We start from the raw sequence: 25,995 nt of genomic DNA, 5'->3' as shown, positions 1-25,995 counted from the left end.
CCGATTTGGAATCCGACCCCGGAGTACCCTGGTATCCAGCCGTAATTATAGCTCCCGAGTCTCTTCTCTTGCGAAGAGGAGAGAAGAGACTCGGGAGCTATAATTACGGCTGGATACCAGGCTAACACAGGAGCAGTGTTTCTAGGACACAGTATTGGGAGCGGGAGTCCATCCCTCCTCTTCTACGGCCTTTTTACCAACTGAAGTCAGGTACCCATCTTTACACCTGGGCGGAGTGAGGAAAGTCACGTAAGGTGCCTTTCTCAAGGAGACAACATGTAGCCAGGAATGCTCGGAATCGAACCTGTAACCTCTTCTTGATCTTGTGTCTGCTAGCATCTCACACGGCCATTTGAGTTGTGATGTACAAATGTAATTTTATGACTCCCATTCTGCTTAAGGGCTTACATAATAAGCAGAAAACTTTCCTCCTCTTCAAGAATCAGTGATCTTCCTGTATATAGGTATACTGACGACACTTCAATTGTTATCTTTGGCCGACAAGTCTGTCTAAGTTAAAACAGATTTAAATTTTTTCCGTCCAACTTATCGTTTGTGAGCCCTTGTTATTGATTTTCAAGCTTAAAACCTGGCATTTTTAGCTTGATATGAAAACACATTTTCATTAATTTTGTGTTTTGAAGTTCAAATTTTTGGGACGGATGGGGTGAAATTTGTGTCTGTCCCAATAAGCAAGTTACAGTCCCAGGACGAGGGGATGGGTCCTGGAGACAGCCGTGTTGGCCAAGTTCCAGTCTGATCTGTAGACCTGTTTGGTGGATATCCCCGGTGTCATGTCTAGGTTTGTTCTCGTTAACTTTTGTCTTTGCTTCAAGACCCTGGAGGCTCAAGCTCAGACTGGTAGGTTTTGTTTGCAAATTGGATATATTACTATAATTAGAAATCATTGTTGCTCATGCTAGAGAGTAATCTCCCATGCGGAGTCATAATAGGACCACAAGCCTGTCTAGTTGGCAGCATGTCAGACAAGGGACAACAGCTGGAATCTAAACTTTCAACCTTACTGTATATATACTGTAAATGCATTTAAGTTTGTGGGAATCTAATTTTGCGGTAGTGACAAAATGGGTAGCGCCATCCTGTGAACTTAAATGCAGTTACATAGTGGGCAACAACAGGGCTGAAGTGGAATGTCCATGACCACCAAGGCCAAACAGACATTGGGAGACAGTGATCAAATGAAACTTGTGGGCATGTGCAGCCAGGGTAAAATCACTTGCATACACGTCACTGGTAAAACCTAACCTTGAATATGCTGCTACAGTATGGGACCCATATACGAAGAAAGACAAAGATAAACTGGAAAGAGTACACAACCAAGCTGCCAGATTCTGTACAGATAATTACAACAGGGATGCTAGTGTTACCAAAATGAAGACAGAGAACTGCTGTGGAAACAGAAGGAAAGTGTCCAGACTTTGCATGATGTACAAAATGACCAATAAACTGGTGGATGTACCGACTGATAAGTATTTAATACCATCTCAAAAAAGAACATCTGTGTGTGGATGGTGTTCAGCACCAGGGACAGGTGTTTTTACCTGTGTGTGGATGGTGGCCATAGTGTCGGTATAATCTGTTTAATTTCTAATCGGTCTGACATCTGGTTCAGTGATTTTTTCGGGTTCAGTGTACCGGTCCAAAAAGGGAAAACAATTTTGTACTGGTACACTGGTACCCAGCCAAAGTATCTTTTTTAATCATAAATCTATTGTCACAAAGCTAGGAAGCTTTTTAAGAAACTTGAAAATGAAGTGACATTATATTGGTCTCTTCTAAAAGCACCGGATGTTAAAAGTTGTCATTTCTAGAGAATTTTTGTATGCAACTGTGAGTGGAGAACGATTATGATAAAACCTAAGTTTGAATAATTACAGTAGTATGTTCAAGAGTTTTCAAGAACTACAGTTTTATAGTACATTCAAGGACCTATAGTGTAAACTCCCTAGCTACTAATCTTTTTGAAACTTGAAAATGAAGTGACATTGCATTGGTCTCACCTAAAAGCTCCGATGTTAGAGTTTGTCATTTCTAGAGAATTTTTATACAATAGGGACCATGCAACTGTGAGTAGAGCCTTTTGCTGTTGAATTGAAAGGTTAATAACTTGACTGCAAATCAACATCACTACGATATTTCCTTCCGACTCCTTCTTTTGCAATCTTGCTGCATTCGTCCTTTTCTCCTTTTAGAAGGTCAGTGTCTGCATGGCTTTAGGGAATTAGTTTGATTGTTGATTTGGCTTTTTCGTGTGCTCTTCCTGTCATTGCTCGTGAAGTTTACTGTAACCAATGAAAGGTGGTTGGGTGAACTTGATTGAATTGGGGAGATGAGGGTTATTGAAGGTCTCTGCAGCTCTTGTCATCTCAGTAGACGGTCATACAGCAGTGGCTAATTCAATCATAGTGGTTTTTGTCAGTTTCTTGACTCTCAGGAATGATACAGACAAGCTATTTTGCTGTTATTGGTTAGGGAAATAGGTTTTCTGCACCTGAAAGATTTGTGTAGGCAGAACTTTAAAAACTTTCACTTGAAAAAATAAGATGTTGATTAAGAAACTTTTCAAAATCATTGGAAAATTGACAGTTCAGTTCAGTTCAGTTCATCCTCGTAAGAGGTGCCATTGACGATATCTAGCATGGTGGCTAGCTGGTTGTGGCCCTTCAGGCCGACCTCCTCCTCCCTTATACCTTCGTAATTGACAGAGTGTGGTTTTGTACTCTACAATGTAACAATAGGACACTTACTTCCATTCTGTGACTTTGTTTTTGAACTTGATTAGGAGTTAAAACTGCAAAAGGTTTTTAAATCCCTTGGGAATCGGTTGATTTGGATAGCTCCACATGTAGATTTAAATCATTTCTCATTTGCAAGTTTTTCGTGTGCACAAAACCTAAACCCTTGCATGGGGTGTCACATTTGCCTTTCTATGCGACTTACCATCTGCATAGATCATATGTCCATTATGAGTATGAGCGATTTCTCAGAAACAGACAGGTAGGGCAGAGTATTGTATAATCAGTAAGTAGATTGCCATACTCAATAGCATCAACAAACTGTACATAATGTGTATGGCCTTAAAACTGCCATGGATCCTATCAGTCATTACCTTTCATATTACATTAATGTACTTTTTTGCAGGGCTCATGATGCTGGGTGCATATGCACTTTAATGCATCCAATTGGAGCTGTACACTTGATTTTTTAACTACTGTAATTTTGTAAATGCATTTAAGTTCCTTAGTGTTTACCTTTAATTTCCTTATATGTTTGTTTATGTGTCATAATCACTTGTTACTAATACCATGAACACTGCTATAGTAATGCTTGTTAATAATACCATGCACACTGCTATAGTAATGCTTGTTAATAATACCATGCACACTGCTATAGTAATGCTTGTTAATAATACCATGCACACTGCTATAGTACAAATGTAATCCCTGTTTCTTGGGCTCAGCAGTAAGGAAAGAAGAAGGACCTTGAACTCACCTGTGCTGGTGACATCTTATTAAATGACAATGACAATGACGTTTATTGCATATTCATGCCCCATTGGGGCTAAATGCAGTCAGTTTGGTACATAGTAAGTAATCGGAAAGCTATACATATATATTACAGTTTACATGCTTCTTCTCTCTTCTTAAAACATGCGTGGACGAGCTTACAGAGTTTTTCCAGTATATCGTAGTTAGATGATGACATAAGGTATTTGAACAGATCTTCCTTCGTCAGGTGCGCATATTTTTTATCTATATGTGTAGCATTAGCGAATGCATTTTGCAGATCTTTGTACAGCGAACACTCTAGGACAAAGTGTACTTCGTTTTCTACATACATGAAACTCTTATCGCAAAATATACAAAATCTATTATCAGGGGGAGTTCGGTTATATCTACCAGCTTCAATTTCCAGTGGATGATCGCTTATCCTTAGTTTGGTCATGGCCCGGCGATATCTAAAATTTGCTATATCCAGATATTTTTCTCTTTCATACGAATGCTTAAATTTTCTGTAAGTTCTTAACTTGTTTCCTTGATTTTCCGTCGTGCCAGGAGAGTTAAGATCTGTGTAGAAGTTTTGAATAAAGTTAAATTAAATTAATAACCTTTTGTGTCATACCCATCTGTCCTTGATAATAGGAGCTATAGTTAAAATTTTCCATCAACATCCAGCTGTGTGCAACACTCTCAACCCAAAATAACATGGAACGTTTGTAACAAACAAGCAGAATGATAGATTTTGTACATGCAAGGCCATGCTGTCAGTTTGTGTGTGACCTGAGATGCCTTTATTACTCTAAATACATTTAAGTTCGTGGGGATATCATTTTGTGGTAGCGGGTAAAAGGACTTTTTGCACCTTTCTCTGTAGTCTCTTACTGCCATGGAAAAATGTTCGCGGTGGTTTCGAGTTTGCGGTGAAGCGACCACTGAGAAAACCGCGAACATTAAACCACCGCGAAAGTTTCTGCATTTACAGTATCTTTTAACCTTTTGTGCCCTGCTCCTATGTGATTATTGGTATGACGCAGGAACTGGGTAGGTTTTCTTTAACCTGTAACCTTTATAACAACTTTGCTGTAATCCCTTCACGGTTCCAGCCAGGAATTATTTTAGTATAAAGGTAAGGGCAAAGCAACCAATCTGGGTGTGTGTGTGTGTGTGTGTGTTTGGTGTGTGTGTGTGTGTGTGTGTGTGTGTGTGCATGCGCACACGTGTACATGTAAGTGTGTGGGGAGTAAAAAGTGGGCATTGTACCCAAGGGTACCCCTGAGGTGGCACTACATGTAATTTGAAGGATTTTGGGGTCAGTTTGGAGTGGCATATTATCATATTCCATATTTGATTGACATTGTTCAACAAGTAAATGTTGAAAATTAGTGTAGTGGTCCTCATCTGAGCATGCTGGTCACAAGTTATAGTGTAGTGGCCCATATATAATGCAAAAAATGCACCAGCTGTGTTTCTGCATAGTAAAGGTACAGTAACAAGAAACATGGATTTACTTTGATATGTTCAAATCAATATTGGAGATAAGAGAATAATACATGTAAGTTGCTGGTTTTTTTTAATTCATAAATTGCCAGTAAGGTTGTCTCCAGGACCTGTCATTTTATCCTGGGACAGAAATTTGCTTGTTGGGATGGATAAATATTTCAGCCCGTCCATCCTTAGATATGAATTTCATAACATAAAACTGGATGAAACTGTATTTCAGTCAGTTTAAAATGATGCATGTAACAATGAAAATTATCTACATGGGCTCCCAGGGCTGTCTCCAGGACTCTCCTTCTGTCCTGGGACGGAAATCTACTTGTTGGGATGGAAAATAATTTTACCCCATCCGCCCCAAAATGTCATGAAGCTGTTGATAATGCACTTTCATGAGCTTAAAGGACAGCATCAGAAAATTTTCAATTCATTATTTTCCAGTAGTTTACTCATTAAAAAGTTGATGTACGTCAATTTTTACATTGATCCGCCTAATATGACCCTGTAGACACGTTTGAACTTCGCGCTCTCCTCCTTTCCCCGCCGCGCTGGCCGATGACGTAATGGCCGCGTTCTGAGAGTCTGACGTCACAGATCCGAAACTTCTAGCCAGCCATTTTGCTCCGTGAACCTCGGTCCTCTCAGCGGTAAATAATCACTCCGCCATTCTGGAGTTCAGTCCGTAGTTGTTGACAATTACTTTCGTGGACCTGCAAGTCGCATTGTGACCTGTCTACAAAGCCATAGTCCCCGGGAGACTAAACATGAATGAGCTTGCCTGCGAGTAAACCGCGCGGCGACGGGACGAAATCAAAACAATGGCGGTGGGGAAGGTTCACGCACCGTGCCATTCTGGACTGTTACAAGAGCGAGTTTGGGTCAATCCTTACCTTCTCCTTTCCAGACAGCACAGCGATAATTACACGTAAGCTTCCACGAATTTTGGTTGAATTCACAGTTGTCCAACTGGCAGTGACATTAAAAAAAAAAAGAAACATTTTCCTCTGACAACATCGGACGATCCCCTTTTCGCGCCGAAACATACATACAAAACAGGCCGGCATTGTGAATGGCGCGAAATGTCGGCTTCGTTTCAGAGTCCGTCTTTTATTTTGATGGAACACCCAACAATCTCCGCCAAAGCTACATGATTGAAAAACCGGACAGTGCAGATAATTTACCTGAGAAACAGAAAATAAAGTGAGAGGCGAGGCGTAACTCGCTCGAATCTGTACAAGTTGCAGTGCTATCTGTTTCGGCACGATAAGGGGATCGTTCGATATGTAGTGATCAAGGGTATGTTGTCAGAGAAAAATGTTTCTTTTTTTTTAATGTCACTGCCAGTTGGACAACTGTGAGTTCAACCAAAATTCGTGGAAGCTTACGTGTAATTATCGCTGTGCTGTCTGGAAAGGAGAAGGTAAGGATTGACCCAAACTCGCTCTTGTAACAGTCCAGAATGGCACGGTGCGTGAACCTTCCCCACCGCCATTGTTCTGATTTCGTCCCGTCGCCGCGCGGTTTACTCGCAGGCAAGCTCATTCATGTTTAGTCTCCCGGGGACTATAGCTTCGTAGACAGGTCACAATGCGACTTACAGGTCCACGAAAGTAATTGTCAACAACTACGGACTGAACTCCAGAATGGCGGAGTGATTATTTACCGCTGAGAGGACCGAGGTTCACGGAGCAAAATGGCTGGCTAGAAGTTTTGGATCTGTGACGTCAGACTCTCAGAACGCGGCCATTACGTCATCGGCCAGCGCGGCGGGGAAAGGAGGAGAGCGCGAAGTTCAAACGTGTCTACAGGGTCATATTAGGCGGATCAATGTAAAAATTGACGTACATCAACTTTTTAATGAGTAAACTACTGGAAAATAATGAATTGAAAATTTTCTGATGCTGTCCTTTAAATTTAAAATGACATATTTTTCCAGGAAAAACAAAACATGGGCTCCCAAACAATGAGTGGGACAGAAAAACTTTTTAAGTTGGAGACAGCCCTGTGGGCTCCTTAATAGTGAATGGGACAAAAAAAACTAGATATACATGTACAGCTGATGTCCAGTGTGAGATCTAAATAACACAGGACATTTATGACAAAACTAGCAGCTGCTTAACTTTGTACATTCCAACACATTCTATCAGCTTACCTGCACTTGTACCCCAAGGCATTATCTATTGTCAGCCAGATCTGGTCCTGATATCAGGGAAGACATTAGTCAGCTGTACTTGGCAGCTGCATGTTATCCCACAACTTCTAACCCATTTGATATCATTAAGCATGATTATCATGGAAGCTGGTCTGTGTTGGTATAGTACGTAGTAATGCTAAATTTTCTTCCATCACTAAGGCCCACTTCAAACAGACAACACTTACATGTACATGTACATAGTCGTGCGACTGTTATTGTCAATCGTAGTGGGCAATGGTTGTCTTTAGACATGCGTCCAGAGTATTGCGGGACACACGCGGCGCAGGATTCCAATGAGGTGTGTGCGTGACCCACATTGACCTCTTGCTTGCAGGCCTTACAGATTATCATCAAGGAATAGGGACATGCGAAGGATATAGCCACTGGTGGCAGGGCATTGCGCTTGAACAGGCAGTTTCTGATTACGAAAATGCGTTTCCATTACTGACTACATGTATATTTACGGAGAAAATGCCTTTTCGAACAGAAAAAAAACACGCTGCAGGCTTTTTAGCATATGATCCACTTTTGTCGCCGGCGACGATTCTTCTTTAGACATGTGAGGAATAGTCGCCGGCCCCCCGCTGAAGGGTCGCGCGACTGGGTCCGAGGTGGTCGCACGATGATTCGAGGAAAAACCTAGCACGACTACATTGTATTTTGATCCTCTTTAGACAGCCTAAAAGTACCGTCGCCGGCAACGTTGTCGACAACAACAGTCACACGACCATGAAAGTGTTGTCTGTTTGAAGTGGGCCTAAGGTGTACACATTCAAATTTTCAAGGACGGATGTCACCTATAACATTTAACATTGTAACTATCAAAGCATGAATTGCCAACCTCACTGCATAAAGCTGAAATATAACAGCCCGAAATCAGGCTGGATTCCCGGCTGAAAATAAAGTGGTCTTTGTGAATCAATGTGAAGGAGAAGACTTAGTTTTCAAATGGACAATAATTACTGCAATTCTTTTTGCAGAAAATTACTGCAATACGAGCGATCGTGATGATGTCAGACAGCCACGGTGACGCAGTGGTAGGCAAAAAGCAGGTGTTTGGCAAAAGATTGATTTACATTTTAACCAGTAATTTGAGCCGCTGATTTGAATATCAATTTTGGATCCAATCTACTGACGTCCTGGTAGGCAACAACCGCCCAATACCCCGGATATAAACAACAACAGCGATCGCTCGTATTCTTTTGCAGATAGATGTCACAAGCATGGTGATTGCATTGTGGCTGCCCATGGTGATTACTTCTATACTGTAAAGTCACCCCGTGTCAGTCAGTGTCCTGATCTGAAGGTCATAAGTCATTGCCCAATGTAGTGTGGGTGGCCAAGGACTATGCATTATACTGTAAATGCAGAAATGTTTGCGGTGGTTTTAAGTTTGCAGTTTTCACATTGCCAATTCACCGCGAACTTCAAACCACCTCAAACATTTTTCCATGGCAGTAAGAAACTACAATCCATGGTGGTTCCGCGAACTTACAATGTAAAACCACCGCAAACAGTCCTTTTTCCCGTGAAATTAAATCCCGGCAAACTTAAATGCATTTACAGTACTGTACATGTGTAGGGAGTCCTTCGTGGTGTTGCAGAAATATTCTGAATTTCATGAACATGTACATGAAGAAAATGGGTATGTAGATGTACTTAAAAGCTATATTTGGGCATTGTTTCTATTACGCAAGTGTAAAACTTGTAACATTTAGGGATATGAAGTTGATGGTGGTTTATATCTGCAATATTTTGAAGATATTGCAATTTGAAAACACTTGTAGACTTGATGTCCAAACAATCGTTTTAGGTTACCCTGCGGATAAAGGTGAACTAATATTCCCTGTGTATAATTCAAGACGTTTATGTTATGTTTTTCTTGCAGTGGGAGGTGATTGTTGCTGTCAGCTTGAGAACTGGCTTTGAGACAGCGCAGAACTGAGAGGTTTCACCATAGACAAATCATATCAACAGGTATTGGTCTACTGATATTTTTGAATTACAAACAAGTAGCGCAATATTAATAACAGTATCAAAAAATGTTTTATGTATGTTTTATGTTTTTTGTGTTGTTTTTAACTGAAGGGATGACCCTGAAGATGAATAAGTAAATGAAAAATAATGTTTTCAAGGATATATCTATGACAGTTGTTTCTAATCCAAGATATATTGAGAAAAAAAATTATGGCTAGCGCTCTTGGTGGCATTAATGTTGGAACATACATGTGGCACATTGGTGCACCAAATCCATGTGTGTGTTTTTTTTGGCACACTTTACGTATTAGCAGAGAGGCTTGGTGGGCGTCACTTTACCATCAGAGAAAGTCGTGTTTTGCCCAACGTCACAATGTTTGGGGTATGGCATTTATTGATGCTCTACCAGTTATGCCACATCAGGGCAATCCAAGATACAGCTGGATTTTTTGCGGTTTTGAACATAATTTATTATGATACATGTATATGTTGATAGTCTTAACACCATGTTTCCAGAAAGCACTAAATAGTCTCCAATATCATTTTTGACTCAAACATCAAGCATGGTAAGTCCATGGCAGCTTTATGTAAATTAACACATGGTTACATGATTGTATTTATTACTGTTTTATGTATATTTTCAGTGTTTGCATGGTACTGTATGTTATTACAATTAATATCAAATTCCTCTGTTTTTTGTGAGAAAACATTCATTGAGAAGTAACCATTATGAATGTTTCACATACATGTATACATTTATATGAATAGTTATAACAAAATGCTTATCAGGTATATGCATAGTGATTGTAACCTTTAATGCGGTATACAAACATGTATGTAGATGTGCATGTGCATGTACACTGGTCGCCAGAAAACAGCGCTCAGCGGCTACGAGTCTTTCCCGAGTCCCTACCAACATGCCCTGTAAATTGAATTAGGCGGCCCGTGAGTTACTGCGTAGGTGGCATAACTCCCTTGTCCGGCTAGCACTGTACTCTGAAAGCCAGGATGATGTGCATGCAGCTGATTTGCTGCCACAGCTAAAACAGATTTACAGTTACTCCTTACCACAGTGAAGAAAACTTAATAAGTGGTAACAGCTAGTTTCCCTTTGTTCATGGGGTTACCCACATCTGTGGCATTTAAAAATATGGTATTTAGGTATAGCATGAGTCAATGGACAGTAGTTTGAAATTGCCAGAAGTTCAAAATATTGCAGTTTGAAATTGCAGTCTGTTGACCTGATACATGTATACCGTAAATACTCCGTTTTTGAATATGCCAAACTGTGTCACTGACGAAAGATAACGGACGTTATCTGAAACGTCTGACTGTTTCCAAAATCACATCCAGTTGCTATTTGGCATATCTTATTTCCTGGATGTCTAACTTTCATCCATGCACAACGGATATGGCTTACCCCGCAGATAGAGGTGAACTAGCATTATATCCCCTTGTCACGGTCATAGGGACTAGCCTAAACTATTATGCAAGAAACTGTACAGTGTACAGGGAGGAAGAAAGGGGAGTAGGCAATGGAAAGGCAGGCCATGAGGATATTATCAGGGAATGGAGTGTGGCATTACATTCCTCTCCTGATATTTCCTGACTTCTTGTACTACTTTTACCAAATGAACCATACGAGCGATCACTGTTGTTGTTTATATCCAGGGTATTCGACAGCTGTTGCCTACCAGAATGTCAGTAGATTGGAGTATAAATTTCAAATTGCAGATCAAATTATTGGTTAATATGTAAGTCAATCTTTTGCCAAACACCTGCTTTTTGCCTACCACTGTGTCACTGTGACATCATCGCGATCGCTCCTATTGATATCTGATATATAAACATTAATTCTTAGAGTAAATATTCCCAAGAACAGTGGAAGAAGTTGGTTGCCAGATCTTCTGTGGTGTTAGACCAAGAGGTACGCGAGGACACATTTCTGGACACCTTGTACAACAATCAGTTGTTTATTTTTGTCCTTTGTACTCTGGAAAGAGAATTAAGAGGCCAAGGGTTGCATTTCTTACAGCCCTATTTTTTTTATCAACCTTGGTTCTTCACCATGAATAAAGCACACTCGGTACAGGGCTGGAAAAAAACTCCAATGGTTTCAACCAAAATTGGAGCTGTGCAGGTATTTCTGATGTCTAGATGCCTACCTGTACCTAACCTTTATCGAGTCTTAATTGAACCAGCCTGCAACACTAGAGTATGGCCAGTATCTACCCCAAAAGTGCCTTAAGTTCATAATCATAGCAGATTACAAGATTTGAAACATGATAGAAATATCTTCAAAACACTTTTTTGTGGACCACAAGAGAAAGAAAAACGGTGGATGTAAAACCTGTCCGGTGCAGGTGATTTCTACATATATCTAATGTTACAAAATGTACCTGCACCAGTACAGGTATGTGGAAAAAGGTGTTTTGCCTTTCCAATCATAGCAGATTACAAGATTTGAAACATGATAGAAATATCTTCATATCACTTTTTTTGGACCACAAGAGAAAGAAAAACGGTGGATGTAAAACCTGTCCGGTGATGGTGATTTCTACATGTAGCTAATGTTACAAAATGTACCCGCACCAGTACAGGTATGCAGAAAAAGGTGTTTCCAGCCCTGCACAGTGGCCTTGCCAAAGCATCTGCTGGACTGGTAATGTGGTTTACATGCCTGACTATTTTTAACTACTGTAATTCACTTTGTCTTCTCGGTACCAAACTTTTACGGTCTGAGAAAATTTAACTTGTTCTTGGAACTAAATGTTCAAGGTGGCAGCAGGTGAACATAAAACCGTGAAAATTGAAAAATCAGGAATTACAGTATCTCATCATGAGTGTGAATACTAGTTAGTCATACGTAACTAACCAGTAAATGGTGACCTTTAAGTTCCTTTGACTGTACATTTTGTAGACTTGCACATGATGTAGCATAGAACCAGTATGGTCCAGAATAAGAGTGGGTACTGGTACCGGTACAAACTCGTTTTTTCTTGTTGGACCGGACCTGAAAAAAATCAGTGGACCAGATGTTGGGCCAATTCAAAAATGAACTGAATACACTGGCAGGCGTTCACGTGTTTCAGGGTTTACCGGATAAAGAAAATAAGAAGAGTGATGTAGAGGAGAGTTGATAGCTATTTTTACGAAGCTTCTACAGTCAAACTTGGTCTAAAACAGAGACGTTTTTTTTACATGACTAGGATAGGGTTTTAAAACAGAATCATTGTAGCGACATGGACCATTGTTTTGAGTATCGCCCACTAGACAAGTTTTCACAGATAATAAGGTCCAGTTTCAGGTCTGGACCTGGACCCGATCCTTTGAATCTGGACTGTACCTGTACCTGGATTTTCTCTACCGGTACCCACCCCTAGTTTAGAATGTAAAGATACATACATATACATCATGTATAAGCTTAATATATACCTTAGTTCCATTTTCATTAAAAAATAAAAAGCAGTCTGATGGAGAACATTTGACTTTGTTTAAGTAGACAGAAAATTACCTAAAGGTCATCAGTTTGGAATGTTTCCATCATTCTTTTTGAAGGATTCGTTGCTACACAACACTGCATTATCAATACGTAAGGTTTAAGCATTATGCAAAAACATGGGAACATAGATAACATTTGAACTTTCCGTTTGGTTGGTTAGTTGGCTGGCATTCTGTGGTCTTGGGACACCATTAGAAGAAGTTAATGGCTAATTTACAACATGGATATGGTAATGTAATTCTCTACCAACTTTATTATCAGCAATTATTTATCATGTACTAGGTGGGTGTGTTCTCTCCGTAAATTTACATCTCTAAAATCATTCAGACCACCCTGACAATGAAACATTACCTGTACAGTAGCTATTATTAGTGACTGTGTGACAATGGTGGCACTCGATCGGCCACAGTTGTTGCTACTTTCACTCCCTACACAAAAGAACCTGAAATCTGAGAAGGTTACCAACTCTTAAAGAAGACCACATGTGTAAAAGTCCATGTATATGCCAGAAGTGCCCAGCCAAGAATAGTAGTAGCTGGTTAGTTTTAGTCCAAGGAAGAACTGAACTGAACTGAACTGAGTTTTAGAACTGTTATGATAGTTTCGAGTTATACCAATTGTCAATGACCTTTGTGTACCCATTGCCTGTATATTGTCCTTGCTTTGGGCAGATAAAAATGTGCGGCCTGGGGGCCTGCCTGCATTGTTTGGTCTGGCCGGTTGGATAGTTGCATTGGCTGGCTGCCCACAACCCCACGACCTTGAGCCCAGAATGGATCGTACCATGGTGGACAATTACCGGGAGCCATCAAAAGAAGTAGACACTTTGTTCAAGACTATTTGCAGACTTACATCAAATATGAAAGCCTTGCAGTAAATTTGTTTTATCTCTAGGTATTTTGTTGTGAAAGGGTTTAAGAGGTTTGATTAGGATAGGCGCAATGTATATGTCAACTTTCCCCCCCATGTCTGGAGATATTGGACCGATCCAAGCCCTTTGCAACCGAAGCAGAGTACGTCAGTTGCACACATAGCCAGTTCTAAACATGACAATGCCCTTTACTGGTGAATAAAGCTGTTCAGAACCAATTAGGGGGATCTTTGCAGCTGCTTGGAACACATTGACATTTAAGGAGCTATCAGGAGAGTTTGGTGCCCAACGTTTGGTCAGAAGGTAGGTCGTTTACAGTTCAGTTGCCTGCCACATACAGGAATACGACATATAGTAGACACATTAGATAGAGATAAAGGTATTTTGTGGCCATGTAGTCCGGATGTCGCAACGTACACAGCTTGTACGAAAACTGCAAGTGTTTGTGGGTTTGGCCGAGTTTTGATACAACAGTCAATTGAAGTAGATCGCTGCTGTTAAAGTGCCTTGGTTGTTACACTTAATGACGGAGCGCCTACACTTGAGACATGGCAGGCTCGTTACCGGACAGATGTCTGTGTACAGGGGTGATTTACTGGTACCTACGCACATAGCCGGAGGGGATGGGAGGGGGGCAACATGCTACCTGTATTGTGTGACGATTTGATACAATAACAACCTGTGATTAGCGCAGTGACTGTTATTGAACGTGACGAAGTGTCTATAGCATGGCCACGTGTGGGGGGTGCAGTGTTTTGTGGGAAGTGGAGAAATGTTTGCGGTGGCTTTGTGTTTGAGGATTTCGTGGCGAACATGAAACCAGTGAACTTGAAAATTTTCCCTCTGTCTCGGCCCGCCTATCCCCTTTAAGCTTGTTTTCCCCGTGAACACTGTCTTGACCTACCGCAAAACTTTGAATCCACATGAACATAACCCCTTTCACATTATTCCAGGAAAACTATTCTCATGTCTTCCTTGGTCTTTCTTCTGCCTCGTTCAGTTGGACTCAAAGTCAAATTGTGCTTGAGATGAAGCCAAATGCTTTTTCTACTGCTTTTAGTGCAATGCAGCTTCAGTACGGCTCATTTAAGGTACATAGCCAAACACAGAGGGTCACCTTTATTCCTTGCAATAAGTATCCTGTACGTTTAGTGGTTTGAAATATTATTCACTTAGTTAAATCTAGAGTATGCGACACAACTTCTGTACATACCGATATATTCATATTATGTATCATACGTTTGGTGTTTTGTTCCATCTGTTAAACATATGGATGGAGATGACAAAACAATTTTGTGTTTTCTTGCTATTAAATCATCCAAATTAGCATAGCATTGTTAAGATATATATATGTACATGCATCTGCCATTTACAGTTACCATGTACTACTTCTATGATTACTGACTGAGTAGAATTGTAATGATGTTTTTGAACTTAGCTGGCGAAGGGAAATCTAATTATGATTCCTCTTCGTAATTTCTGTAATAAGATGCAAAGTGATTACTTAGTAAACTGAAGATGTCTATGCGTATCAATTCATGAGCACCGCGGCATCTGCAGTTAATGAGCTTAACGTACTGCTGTTTTGTGCCGTTGGGAAAGGTGCTTAACACCTATTTCTTCACTTGACTTAGGTGAAAATGAGTACCTATGCTTCATTAAAGGAAATTGGTTGGATATGTAATTACGTTGATAGTTAAGGTGTGCAGGCTAAGTTGAACCAGTATTGTACATGTGTATGGTACACGTCCATAGTACAGTGCACTGAGCTAAACAAATTTTCGCCTGCCTTACTTTTTATATGGGAGCCCATGTTAAATCTTTTCATCGAATTTATCTCATGAAGTTAAGATTTTTGTCTGTCGAAACAACCAAATTTTCACACAGCCCTGCTTATTTTAGTGATAGTACACCCATATGGTAAATGTGAGCTGACTAAAATTATCTCAGGGACAGGTTGGCTTGCCAACCCAAAAATGTCCAATCGAAAATCAATATTTATTTATCCCAAGGACGTAGACATGAGTGGTCAAAACAGCACCTTCTCTGTTAATTTTTAACCCCCTAGATAGCATGACAAACATTGTGTAAAACTAAAAAGTATACATGTAGGTTTAAACTGTGTGCCCTCCATATGGGAACAAACAATGTAATTTGGCCATCTCTACATTTATATGTATCATTGAGAAATACCTGCACAGCTCCAAATTTACCTGAATTAACCAGTATATATTTTAGGCGCTATTTACGCCTGATGTAGCGCCTGATGTACCAAAGTCCAGTGACTCCAGTAACCTTGTATGCATGACTTGAAGGACACTTCAGGTGTGACCTTTCAAGAGACCTCTAGAGGTCGTGCTTTTGAGAAGTCCTTAGAGTCAGGAATAAGGACCGCAGATCGGATTTTCGTCTCAATCTCGTATCAGCCAAGTTGTTGAGAGGATAATCCTGTAGTTGTGAAGTTTTCCTCGGTGCCATTTGTAAAACCTTAAACATAGATATCACTCACAGGCAGCCAGGCTAGATGTGGGCATGAATGACCTTCGCGCCAGTTCAAACCATCCGGGGCTTGTTAAGTTTGACAGAGGAAGGCATTCAGAGATGTTAGCCTTGATATCTTTATCTATATCCTCTATAGTATGTGTGTGCACAAACTATTTTTGTCCATCCTAATGCTTGTTCACTTTTACATGTATCTGTAGCCTAACCTGTATCTGTTGTTCTAATAATGGTATTTAGGGATATTACGTCCACAGACTATGATTTCAAAGACTGTAATATTATGAAAATATTGGATCAAATTTATTTTTTAAGTTAGCTTTTATCATATTGCTACTCAGTATCGTTCCATGCATTATGTGCAAAATTTTTTTATTGCCTTATACAGGTAGATTTAACGTAGATAATTCAAATAACCAAAGATACAGAGACATTAAACTATCAAACATAATGATGGTCTCTATTTGTATGTACATAATTTGCATATATAAGATTATATAACATCTTGTACTTGGCTACTACTATCAAAGCAGTAGCCAACAGAAATCATCTTGGTTTTCTAATTAAAAACTCTTGAAATCATGTTAGTTTTCTGATTTTAAAGCCCTTAAACATACATTTGTTTATGTCATACCTGTGACACGAAAACGTTTGATACGGGTGTTCCGGACCGGGCCATAACTTCCGTATCGCACAGGTTCACAGAATCACACAGGCTCCATTCGAATAAATAGAACTGTTTCGAGCGGGCCGAGTGTGGCGCCATCGAAAGTTTGAATACCTGATTCAGACGTTGGAACATTACTGTTGCAACACTTTTTGTTCAAAGGTAGCAAATTTGTTCAAGTTCTGGCCCATTTCGCATCAAAACGGGTTTTCTCAGGTGGGTATGACATAAATAAAATACAACACGGTGTATTCATATGTATGCCAAGCCATGAAGCACAGTGTTGTGCTAAATTGTGTAACCACAGTTAAGTATCTGGCTTAGGTTAATATGTAGAAATGATGTTGTGACATTCAATTTGCGGTAGATTTCCCCTAGTGAGAGACCTGGTTATGCAGCACACGCAATGGGTTCATCACAAGTGTGGTATGAAAACTCTTGAGGTATTTGGCTTAGGTTATGTAGAAATGATGTTGTGACGTTCAATTTGCAGTAGATTTCCGCCAGTGAGAGACCTGGTTATGCAGCACATACAAAGGGTTCACCACAAGTGTGTGCTATGAAAACTCTTGTGGTTTGTGGCTGTCAGAGGCCTAGATTTTGCAGCACAGTGTAACATGTGCCAAGCTGTGGCTGTGAGAGCCCCTTGACAACAGTTTGAGGACTGAGGCGACAACGCTCGGCAGTTTGACTTGTTAGGAAACAAAAGGCACTTCTGTGAAGTACTGTACGTACTTAACACATGCCTGAAAGTGGATCGGTTTTCAGGATTTCAGGTATTGAAATACTTCCATCTTGAAATTGGCACAGTGGTTTTATTTTAGCAGTTATCAAGGTGTCGAACTCTGCGTTGCAATATCATCACTGGACGAATAAAGTACACACATTTAAACTGCAGGTCATTCCCTAATTCTGGGTCGGTAATTTTTGTACTTGAGATTCTGGTACCGAGGAAAATAGCAATTTTGCAGCAAAATACAATTCAAAAGAAAACAAGAACTCAACAACTACTGATATTTTTAATCATACTTTTGTCAGATGGTGGTGCCGTGTGTGGCGCAACTGTTAGCTCAGAATCTAGAGGTCCCGGGTTCGATACTCGCCATGCCCCTTGAGCTGGGCGCTTCGAAGAGGCAGTTTACACGAATTTCCTTGACGGTGGAGTAAAGCCCACCGAGCCTCTTTGGATAATGTGTCAATAGTGTGCCAAAAACACACACACGGATTCGGTTTGCCAATGTCCACATGTTCGTGACAACATTTGCCACTAAGAGTCGTAAATTTTCTTTTAGTCAGGTACTAGTACATGAGCAACTGAACATGATTTGGAAGGCCTTTACTAGGCTTTAGGCTTTACCAGTAGCTACGTGTATCAGGGCTTGAAATACTTTTTTCTCCATACCTGCACTGGTGCAAGTAACATTGAAAATAACCTGCACCAGACAAATTTTACCTGCACAACTATGAATTTAGAAAGTATGGATCATGCTGAAATTGTTGAGGAACCATTCCTTTTTTTTTTCTTTTATACTTAATAGGTGTTAACAGTAAATGCAGCTTATAATATAACAATCCACAATCTACATACATCATAGGACATTTATGTATGAAACCCAGTACATGGACCAGTGCAGGTTACATGTAGGTGCAGGTAGACATCAGAAATACCTGCACAACTCCAATTTTACCCGCACTAACCTGCATAATATTATGCAGGTGGTATTTCGAGCCCTGGTGTGTGTTTTGTAAAACGTAGGAGATTACTCTGTGGGAATGTTACAGTTCCTGGAAATCAACCAAGTCATAAAGTCTGCAGTGAACACCTTGAATTATTCAACCTTACCTGACACAAATCTCCATCCAATCTTCTTCTAAACTTAAGTCAGCCCAAACCCAGAATGTGTGAAGAAAGATTAACACTGAAGACTTCTGGCAACTTCCCCAGAAGCTATATCCTCCCTGCTGTTGGTATATTTACAGCTAATACATTCTGTGTCGCGCAGAGAAATTTATAACTCTTCTTATATAAGCTTCCTTTGGGTTTACAATGTAGGTATCAGATATAAACTTGTATCATCTCCATAGATGTTGTGGAGACCACCTAAGGTGGTGGCTCAGACTCAAGGTTTTGCTCAAAGTCATGCTGAGATTTTATGACTATACATGGGCTTCTTCTGAGTTTGAATATCAGACTTTTACCAGTGCAAGGATCTACAGAGAATTTGAGTAATAGTACCATATGATGTTGTGAAACCACTTAAGATGGGGTGAAAAGTTTAAAACTCCTCTTGGGCTTCTTCTGAATTAAAATATCAGACTTGTACAAGTGCAAAGATTTCCGTAGAATTTGAGCATGATGTTTTGAAACCAGCCAAGATGGCGTGCAACGTTTTCCAGCAGGAAGGCAGCAGTCATGCTGAACATTTATAACTCTTCTAGCATTTCAGATGGTCAGGATTTCGACCCCTAATCCTCTAGAACTGTCACACCATTGGCGCTCAACATGCCACTGTAACAAAAAATCTGCATGCATGCTTGTAATTTGGTAAAGGTTGCGTGTACAATCATGTACATGTAGGTGCAGGTGACTGACTTGATCATGACTTACTGACTTGACTTACATGTACACACAGTACATGTTGTAAATGTAAGTGCAGGCGGGAAAACCCATACATGCACATTTTCTATACCCGCAGAGCTGCAATTTTACCTACACTAGCGTTTTACATTATCCAGTTGGCATTTCCAGCTGCCTGCACAAACATAGCTTTTACAGCTCTTCCCTTTTTCAGTACTGTACTTTGTGAACTGCAGACATTTCGGCGCACGATACATTATTATTTCTTGACAAGAAAATTGTCGATAAATGGTAGGGAAGGAGAGAGGTAGCCAGAGCTGGGGAAAGGTCGGCCAAAGGGAAAGAAATGATACTGCTGCGTACTGTGATTGGCAGTGTACCTAAATGCCTGTACCTGTACCGTACCTGTAAAATTGTTTAGGTACAGGTCTGGACCTAGATATCTCTGTATCTGTACCTGTACCTAAACTAACTTAAGCACTAGTGGACACCACTTTTTTAAGACTAGGTAAATCCAGAATCAACAATGATAATTGTGATAATCTTGCAGTTGAAAATTAAGGAAAATTAAGGAAACTTAGTTTTGAGGCTCAAATATGTAATTCTTAATTTGAAGATGATAATTTACTGCTATAAAAGTCAGTTCCCTATATTTATGATAACCTGATAATTGATCAAACTTGTTAAGGTACAAGTTCAAGTCTGGACCTGTACTTAAACCTGTGTACCTGTACCTGTGCCTAAGATTTATTCAGGTACACAGCTCTACTGCTGCGTGGGTCCCAGTTACACATACTCCAAGAAGTTGACCTTTAGTTAAGTCTATCACTCATGAATGATTAAGTACCAATTCTTTGCCTATTGAGTCAGTTTAGTCAAGCTTGCCTAAACTTGGTGTTTCTGACTTAATAGGGAGAAGACATGCTGCTAGAGTGAGGGTTAGTTCAGTGCACAGAAGTGATCCATGTACCCTTGCAGTCTTGCACAGAGCAAACTTGAACAGTTAAAAACTACAACATGATATATTTAATGCCTCCGGTGGTACGAACAGGTTGAACAAGTCAATGGCTGCATAAATGCCTGTACCTGTCAACAGAGGTCATAGTAGACAAAGAAAATCTTGGAAGGAGTGTATTAAGAAGATCTTCAATATGTGCGCCTTTGCCAATGTGAACCTAGTATTGGACGGAGCATCGTTTGAAGACTAGCCATTTGAAGACTAGCCAACAGTACTTCAAAGTAACTCTGTCTGCTTTTTTTTTGGTTGGTCACTTAAATAATGGCTGATATACTAAGAACAGATATAGGAATACAGACTGAAGACTTGGGGAGGGTAATGTTGGAGAGAAGCTTTTGGAAAACCTTCCTTCAATTTGACCGCCAAAAAGCAGTTACTCAAGCAACTAGATATGATTTTGGAAACGGTTAGACATTTCAGAGAGCCATCCGGCGTCTTTCGTCAGTGACACTGTCCGTTTCCACAATCATATCCAGTTGCTTGAGTAATTGCTTTTTGGCATATCTTATTACCTGGATTTACCAAATTCAATAGAGAAGACTCTAGGCTTCCATCTATTTGTCTCATTAGAGTCTTTTATTTCATATTTTCGTAACTTAATCAGGCTTCTCATATCACCACAAGGTAACCACCCTTCTTCCTGGTCCTGAACGTAAAGCATTCATTCATCACATACATATCATCCATCTCAGGACCATCTGTTTTCCTTTCAACTATCTGTACTTGGCATTTGTTTCAACAAGTCTGCCTGAGGGGTAAACCTTACTTCAGTCAAGTGTTGAATGCCTATCGCACCAGAAACACTTTACTTGATGGCTTGGAAACTGGGGAAAAACAGCCAAAGGGATCAGACACCTTCTTTCGTGCACCCAATTTTTGAGTCATCAAGGATGACACTAAAACCTTGAGCCAACAGATGGCTAACCTTGGCCTTTTGACTTAAGTCAGCACTTGTTGCATTGACGTTGTACATGTATGTGTGGTAGGAGTGAGAATGCCACCACCTGGCTTCTATTGTACTAAAAAATACTATGTCTTTTTAATCGCTATCTCCAACTAAAACGTTTGACGTAAGTGGTAATGCAACCCTGCTGCTCGGAAGTATGGTTCAAATTGGATCTGTGGTCCTGAGTTTGATTGTAGGTTTGACCCCACCTTTGACATGTTGTGAGGGATTCTATTTATTATTTTGGATGGTGACATAAAGCCAGCTCCCATTTACACGCATAAGGGAGCTTCAGGCATAATCCTCAAGTGTCGAACTTCTCGTAAAAGGTCACGACACACCTATGAAAAGATTATTGGCTGCTCGGCCATATGGTTCAAATTCCGTGGATCTGTGGGCCGGAGTTCGGTCCTAGGGTCGGCCCCAGTTCGGACATGAAATGGATGGTGACATAAAGCCAGCTCCAATGTTTGTGGGAACTTCAGGTATAAGCCTCAAGCATGAAACCTCTGCACATAAAAGAACCCAACACACATGAGAAGAGTATAGGTGACCAGCTGTGCTTGGCTAAATATAGGTGGTGTCTCACTGCACTTGGGGCACCAGTACGGCACTATGGGGTATGTTCACTGCAGCACTGTTGTGTTATTTTAGACAAGTTTTTTTTTACAATATAGATCTTGCATAATACGTAAAAGGATGACAAATGTCTTAAAAGACAACAAAATACACAAAATGTAAGAAAATTTGTTCATCTCTGAAATTCGTCGAGAAATCTTTTGAACCCCTCAGTGCCGTACCAGTGCCCCAAGTGCAGTGAGATACCACCTTGTGGGAGCAAAAGCCGCATTGCACTTTTAGCAAAACGAATGCTTCGTCCTCAGCCTGAAGTTCGTCTCCGCATTTGGGAATAGGCAAACTTACAAAGTACCTCCGGGAGCCTAAGGCTTTAAGCTGACGACCGAGAGTCGCTTGCTTTTGAAGCTCAGGTGTTCTGCTTCAAATGTCAGACTCAGAGGCATCATTTGGTAAAGTAGTGTGCCGGAGGGGGGGTTTCAAGTACATGTGTGGTAGAGGGCAAGGTCAAAAGCATGCATACCACAGATGGCCTGGGTGCAGTCTTTGCATATCATGAATAGACTATAACTGGAGTGTGGCAACTACATATAACCAGAGCAAAGTTCATGTGATTTGATAGACAGCAATTGGTATGACAACTCTTGTTGCTTCTTTGAAGTTAAAACTTCCTGCAATGAGTAAGAAAAATTTATGACATCTATATGCATAGCACAATGTAGTTACAAATACAGTTGTACACTCTAAGGCCCCGTTCATTATTGTCAAATCCTAAAGGTTTTGTCCGTTTGGCCTAAAAATCCGATGTCAAATGATTTGCCTTTTACATTCACGATGCAAAGTTGCACTCATGGGCAAACCTGTTTCAGTTCATTGAAAGGAGCATGGTAATGCATGGCAATGCGACCTCTGAACCCCTGAGGTTGTTGGGATCCTGCACAATTTTGTACTTCTGCGTCAGATTCTTGGTCTTCGATCGAAACTCAATCAATGTCTTCCTTTCATGGCCTTGGAAATTATGCTCCTGAAAACATTCTGATTTCGATATATGTACATGTATGCCATGACTTTTCCTCATGATCTGCTGATACCCCCCTTCCATATCAGGACTGTTGGTTCCAGTTGTCCAGGAGGCAGCCCGATAACAAAAATGAATTTTACAATTAAAAATGTGGTCTAAATACCCGACTGGCAGGAGAAAGCTTTTACTTTTCCCAGTGACCCAACCAACTATGAACTCATGTGCCCGGATGTACATGTAAGCCGGATTCATGCCGCCTTTGCGCTCCTGATGATAATTTGCAATTCCGTATATTATAACTAGAAAACGTTTCAGATCCACCTCGCGAGGAGGTTAAAAAAAAATCTGAAACGGAGCGTTCATGAAATTTATTCGTTTCGTTTTTTGCAACATGAATGGGGCCTAATATTGCACATTGTACTTCTTGTCAGATGACTATTGCAGTCAAGACATGCAGGATGGTATAAGATAGGCATCACCAATAATTGACTTATCAAACAGCGGAGTTTAGGGCTTTCTTAAAGCTTCCAGCTTCTGCACTCTTATATAGGTTTATGATGAGATGACAGCTGAAGTGCTCCAATTCCACGCGCTGTGGGTGGTACTGTAAAGCAATCATTGGTTCATATGCATGACGCCTCTCATCTTATCTCTCAAACCACGTTCACGTCAGGCTTAGGGCTGGATTGTGGTGAATGGGACTAATGGGATTTGGGGTGCTGAAATCTCTCCCGCACGACATCAAAAACTACCCTGAGGGTTTGAAAAAAAAAATTTACTAGACACTTCCCAAAGTGGATTTGGAAAGGAAATGTAACACTGTTTTGGCTTAGATTCACCAAAATCAAAATCCAATTTAAGAAACAAACATACCCCAATTTGAACAAGGTCAAAGTGCCAGCATGTTCACATTGTATCATGTATTGCACTATCTTTAAAATGTGGAAGTCAGCCACAGAATTTCAAATTCAAGCAGAAGCCACGAGGGCTTTCTAACATTCAACTTTATTTTATGTTTTTTGTGCACCATTTTCCTGTGCAAGAGGAATTTTCAGGTATGCTCCTACATGCATGTTTGCACCTAAATAAGATTCCAGCTTTAGAATTTCATATGAATGCCCTCAAAAACTGGACCAGACATTTAGTCCAATGCTTGCCAAGGAGCCTGGCCTGTTACCATTTAGCAATGGCTCAGTGCATAATTTATAGGTTAGTGACCCAAGGTTGCTGTTTCATACAGTTGGTGTGTCAATATGTAATGAAAAATATGTTTCATACAGTTGGTGTGTCAATGTGCAGTGAAAAATACGTTGCTTAGTGACCTTGGAATGTTGGTGGCAGCCGTAAAGGTTTTTATTTGACAGGTAAGATCATAACCATTGTTTCAACTGGACACTTGGAGTCCTTTTAGTAGAATAAGGTTTTCTGCACTAAATGCTGTGGCTGTCTTGAAGATGAAAAATGGAGGTCAAGTTTTTGTCAGTGTTGTGTATGTCCTTCTGCCTGTTGTCACGGTAACTCAAGAATGTCTGGGTGGATTGTCTTGATATTTGGTATGTTGGTAGGTCTTGATGTGCCTCAAAATGAATCGATTTTGGGCCCCTTAGTGGTTTGTTACGGTACTTCAGCAGAAGTTCTGTTTTTTATATCACGTGTTCTTGACATGCTGTTTTCATAACGTTTGAATGTTGAATAGCTCTTGTGTTTGACTAGAAAGGACATATTAGGTTTTGGCCCCCTGGGAGCTTGTCTTGGAAGTAAATCTATAGTTTTTTTATCATGCTCTGCAGTACGTGCTTGTGCATCAATTTGGCTCTTGTATGTCAGAATCCGTGGATTCAGAGTACCATCATCCAGCTTACTTCTCCTCTTGCACATGAACATATACTTTGTTCATGTGTGTGTATCATTAACAAATCCTTCTGGCATGTATATACCCTTCTATTGTTGCATAGTAGCATATAGAAGTCAGTTCCCTTTTGCATATTATACATCACCAATTCAAAATGCACTTACTGGTACAGTGATACATCCTACATTTTAACTTTGGGGGTGTCCATTATGTTTGTATATTAATGGGGCGTTACTGCCTTTGTGTAACAAGGCATGTTCTTCAATGTAATTATTTTGAAATTACCATTTTTTTGTGCATTGTAGTTCTGAATGTGATCATTCAAAGAATGACCAACTCTCCCATGGATAGCCTAATTAAACTATAGCTTTTGATCTTTGAAAATCAATTTTGACATGATTCTCTACTTGAAGTCAAATGGGGAAAAGAAATTAGGTTTTGGTTTAAGGATGTGGATTACATGTAGATGGAGAGGATTTAAAGGTTCAGTGTCAGGTAAAATGATCCAAAATTTTCTAGAATTTCCAAATATGGGTTACACTATGGCACGTTGGCAAAGGTTTGCACTCTTTGGATTGAGCCCAAGTTTATTTTACAAAGTATCGGTATCATTACCTTTGCCAAGACCGCTATATTTTTTTCCTTAGCGTTCATGTGTGTGTGCCTGCCTGTCTTACAACAAGTATCTCAAGAAGGCCTGTATGGATTGTCTTGATACTTGGTACAATGGTAAGTTTTGATATATCCTTGAAATTATTAGATTTTGGACCCCGTGCATCTTGCTATGGTACTGCAGGTTTTTTCTTTAATATTGTATTGCAGTGGAACATCTGGACAAGCTATAGTCAGGATTATGGGGTGGAAGATACATTGTAGCTTTGGATATGGCAGTCTTGCTTAACCGTGCAAATATTTTTAGATCATCCAATACCATTGAAAGTAAGGAGTAAACAGATGCATGGGTGGATTATATCTATTTTGCCATTTCTGAAAATGTCAGACTTGATTCTTTGATGCCGCAAAATTATGAGAGTTGTATTTCATGCTGTGAAATCCATTTAAGTTTGCAAAGTTTATCGGCAAATATGTACATTTGAGAAATGAGACAAGAATAATGAGTTTTCACAACCTTTTTAAAGATCAAGAAACATGACCATTTAACTGTGTTTCCTTTGACTATGATGTATGTAGATATGTGTATATAGATATGCATTATTGTATTCTTCTATCATATTAGATTTACCCTCCCTGGCACTATATACTAGTAATCTTTGATATT

At 40.1% G+C, this 25,995-nt stretch overlaps 1 protein-coding gene across 1 annotated transcript in view; it reads left to right on the top strand.

Moving 5' to 3' along the window:
- Positions 1 to 25,995, top strand: part of LOC118420660 (nuclear hormone receptor FTZ-F1 beta-like) — a gene marked incomplete at its 5' end in the record, with an annotated part of 72,002 nt that overhangs the window by 9,034 nt on the left and 36,973 nt on the right. The window contains 1 exon segment of the mRNA XM_035827543.1: positions 9,098 to 9,186.

Source organism: Branchiostoma floridae, chromosome 8 (genome assembly GCF_000003815.2).
Source record: "Branchiostoma floridae strain S238N-H82 chromosome 8, Bfl_VNyyK, whole genome shotgun sequence".
NCBI lineage: Eukaryota > Metazoa > Chordata > Leptocardii > Amphioxiformes > Branchiostomatidae > Branchiostoma > Branchiostoma floridae.
Note: the sequence above shows the minus strand (reverse complement) of the source record. Positions and strands in the feature narration are given on the sequence as shown.